The sequence below is a fragment of the Triticum urartu genome, unplaced genomic scaffold (assembly GCF_003073215.2).
Source record: "Triticum urartu cultivar G1812 unplaced genomic scaffold, Tu2.1 TuUngrouped_contig_9799, whole genome shotgun sequence".
Lineage (NCBI taxonomy): Eukaryota > Viridiplantae > Streptophyta > Magnoliopsida > Poales > Poaceae > Triticum > Triticum urartu.
This window is the reverse complement of record NW_024120877.1, coordinates 1,548-5,752: the sequence shown is the minus strand read 5'-3', so window position 1 is coordinate 5,752 and position 4,205 is coordinate 1,548. Positions and strand designations below refer to the sequence as shown.

General features: G+C 42.7%; 1 non-coding gene across 1 annotated transcript; it reads left to right on the top strand.

The window, feature by feature from the left end:
* The first annotated feature begins 555 nt into the window (after positions 1-555).
* On the top strand, positions 556-626 carry TRNAC-GCA. Its single transcript has one exon. It is a non-coding gene; the product is annotated as a tRNA-Cys (tRNA).
* Positions 627-4,205: the final 3,579 nt, after the last annotated feature.

The following is a 4,205-nucleotide window of genomic DNA, read 5'->3' as shown; positions in this document are numbered from 1 at the left end:
TATTGTAGTGAAAGGGAAAAAATGGAGAATATCTTTAAGAACCCTAGAAAGAATTTCACTTGGAGCAACAGGGGTCAGGTCACACTATATCAGTATCATAATTGTCTTTTTTTAATTGATACTGATTAGCCGTAAATAAATTTGATTCTGTTATGCCATTAAGGAAACACTATTTGGGATACAATACCCATTTTAGAACCGTTCACTACTAACAAATAGAAAATATCAAAATAACAAATAATAACAAATAATATAGTTAATGGTTCCATTTTTTCCTAAATTTGGCAGTCTGTGACTGGAAATCCTTTCTCTTTTCAATAGAAAGAGAAGGTATTTAATCAATGTGTGTTTTGAGATACAATCAACTGAAGAGAATAAAACTGGGTCCAATAAAAAACAGGAATGAATTTATTAAAAGGGATTGGAAAGGGATAAGTACAAAGGGATTCAACGATCTAAAAAAAATCAAAAAGGGTTTAATAATCCCCTCCTACGAATAAAAATTAGTAAAATAATGTGGATGGATAAGATTTTACTCGATTTTGGATCGGATTTGGCGGCATGGCCAAGCGGTAAGGCAGGGGACTGCAAATCCTTTATCCCCAGTTCAAATCTGGGTGTCGCCTGACCAAAAAAATACTTAGGATTTCTTATTGTACTGATTGAACTCGACAAATTCTTGCCCTGCATAAGCGAAGGAAAAGAACTAGGCCTGTCGATACTGGATTTTACCATAGTTCTAGTTCTGAAAAAGACTGTCAATTTGTTCTTAAAAATAGGGCTCTGGCAGGGTTCTGGGTAGTGGCCCAAACCGATACCAATAGGGATGAGGGATATATACTTATGAATTTCATAATTGATTCTATTCCGCAATTCATAACTATGAAAGTAAGAGGTCGGAAATCTTGGTATCCAAAGGTCCCTAAAGGACATTCCTTTTTTGCTCCTAGGATTGAAGAAGAGATTATACGAAAGACTACCAAGACTTCCTAATTATCTGACACTACCTACACTAAAGTAAGGTCTACTGACTCTGTCTGGAATTAGATTGGATAGGCTGATGGGAAATTTAGGAGTTGCGGAAAGAAGAGACTTTCTTTCCATACTTACAAGAGACTCCGAGTACTCATACATTCAATCAGGATGGTTGGTTAGCTCTTATCTTTTAGAATAACTTAGTAAAAAAAGTAATAAATAAAATGAATCTCCTAACTCGGTAGCCCATGAGGTTCCAATGGTTAGTTTTGGATTTTTTCAGGCAAGAAAGCGAAGAAGAAGGGAGGATTCTCTATACCAACTTCCCCCATTGTCCTGTCCTCATTGGTCATTCATCTTTCCCGATCTAGTGCCATCGTTCTTCAAGGTGCCGGAGGGTTTGAAGCATACCTACTACCCTCCCCTGAGCTTATTTCAGAGTTGCCTCAGCGCGCTCGAGTAATAACTGGGAAAATCAATGCTGGACAGGCCTTCGAGCCAACTTCTAGAAGTAATGCAAGTGAAAGAGAATGCTCTCGAGGACGCAGGAGTCTTTTTCTGTCTTTCTTATTTGAAATCCAAATCGAAATGCCTCAACTTGATAAATTGACTTATTTCTCACAATTCTTCTGGTTATGTCTTCTCCTCTTTGTTGGAAGATGAGTACACATCGGGTAATCCGCCCATGAGAGCCCAATCACAAGAGGCTCATACAGAAAGCAATCAGCTCATAGCCCAATATCGAGACCATAGCCTATTATTCAAACCACAAAGGATCCGTCTTTCATCGTCCAATCTTCGTGATCGAACATATTGATATCAATACTCCTTTCCATGGCCATTCACGGCCCGCGAAGATCAACCACTCGTGCCCGAGATCACTATCCAATCAAAAACCAGACTTCCAAGATCCATCTCACTCAGACCCTTTTGAATGTAGCGGATAACAACGGAGGGGGGCTATCGAATTGATATCTATTCGAATCTTAGGAGCTGGTAATCACTGATATGCTCATAGTGGTGACGTTATTGTTGCTGTAATCAAAGAAGCAGTGCCCAAAATGCCTCTAGAAAGATCAGACAGAAGTAAGACGAGCTGTAATTGTACGTACATGTAAAGAACTCAAAGGTGACAATGGTATGATAATACGATATGATGACGGTTGTCATTGATCAAGAAGGAAATCCAAAAGGAACTTGAGTTTTTGGTGCGATCGCTTGGGAGATGAGACTTATGAATTTCTCTAAAAGAGTATCATGAGCTCCCGAGGTATTAAAAACACTAGTAGTAGAGACTATGATATAGTAGGGTATCAGAATATAGATCAATTAGTAGATTGTGTCTGACACATATACATGAAAAAAAGAATAACTAGATAATAATAAGAATAAGAATTCGAATCTTAATAAAAGGAAGGGTTCGAATAGCATCTACTAATATTACCGAAAACTTTGTGAAAATACTTCTATGAGAAGGTTTTATTGAAAACGTTCGAAAACCATAGGGAAAGTAACAAATCTTTCTTGGCACGTGCCCCTGCTCCTGGTCTTCGAACTAGTCATTAATGGTCGACAACATAGGTACCCTTTTTCGGTATGCGTTGCGAACACTGTCATTTTTAGTGTCTCATCTTCTCTGGAGAAGCTCAAATTGAACGAATAGAGCAGATGGTCCAACTACAGAACTTATTCTTTTTCATTACTTCCATGGTCGTGCCGCGTGGCACGGCAGCGCCCGTACTATTGAAATGGTTCGTCAGTAGAGATGTTCCCACTGGTGCCTCTTCTTCCAATGGTACTATAATTCCTATTCCTATGCCTTTATTCCCTTTTTTGTCTATCTACATTTAAGGAAATTCATACGCTCCATGGACAGAGCAAAAAGTGGAGTGTCGGTCAAAGCAAGCCGCCCTATTCTATTACCAGACAAAATGGAGAGAAGCTCATCCGCTAGAAATGCTTTATTTCGTTTCCTTATTATCGAATCCATGGGGGACTTGTCATATTTAGAATCTTTCTGTGGTCTGCTCTATTTACAATTCTTTCGTACTCTCTTCTCTTTACCACGCGATAGGTGATGTAGGGTAGGAACCCTATATCCCGATCTTTCACGAAAGGAGCGAATCCCGCGATGAACACGAAGAACACGAGGAGGGAAACGAGGGGAAAATCACGAGGGGAACACAAGAGAACACTCAAACCAACAAGAATGATCACACATGCGCTAGATCCATGAACACAAAGGGAGATACAAGATCCAAAGTCAACAAAGGACGATACAAGAGGTAACCGGTTCTTCTCCGTGAGGAGGTCTTGAATCCGGGGGGGGGGGGGAGGGGTCTCCCCTTAGAAAGGGGGCTTGAATCCAAGGGGATCTTCTCCGAAGAGGCCGCGGTCTCTCGAAGGAGGAGATCCGATATGGATGAGCATAGCTCTATCTCTCAAATGAGCTATCACAACGCTAACCCTAGAAAGGAGGAGGGAGAGGTCTATTTATCGTCTTAGTGCAAATGAGGGTGAAGTGAAGGGGTACAAGGGCCTCGGGCCTGAACACTGTGCGCAGACAGGTACCGGACGTCCGCTGGGGACCGGTCGTCTGGTGTCTCAGGAGCTGCCGGACGTCAGGTGTCCTCCGGTCATCCGCTGGTTCCGTTCTGTGATGGGGGTGCCGGACGTCTGGTAGCTCCGGACCTCCGCTGATGTTGGCTCGGGTGCGGTCGCGCCGGTCGTCCGGTGGATCTTCAGGCGCCGGTCGTCCGGTGGTTGTGACTCTTCATGCAGCTCTCCTTCTTCTCCATCTTCACATCCATCTTCCTCCTCTTCTTCTCCTTGCTCCTTAGCTTCTCCATGATACCTGAGTATGCACAGAGTGTCCGTATGAGGTAGTAGCCATGCCTCATGTGCATCAAAGTTTGATTGTGAGAGGAGAGATGTCACCTCGATTTCGAGAGCTCTTGCACATGATCGAGTCATGGGTCCACTAGGCACTTGATGAGACGATGGTAGGTCCATGGGATGACCTTGGGATGCTCTGCATCATCTCCCCTCCCTTGGGAAAGATCCGAGCTCGGATCGTGATCCTCATCACCATGGAAACGGTAGTCGTGGACGGACTTTTAGTTGGAAGGAGTTGAAGACATTGCGCAATCCAAGTACTCCAAGGTGTCGCCGGAGTGGTATACATGGAAGAAGAGCAAACACAAAGGACACTCAGAAATACAATGGTTAAC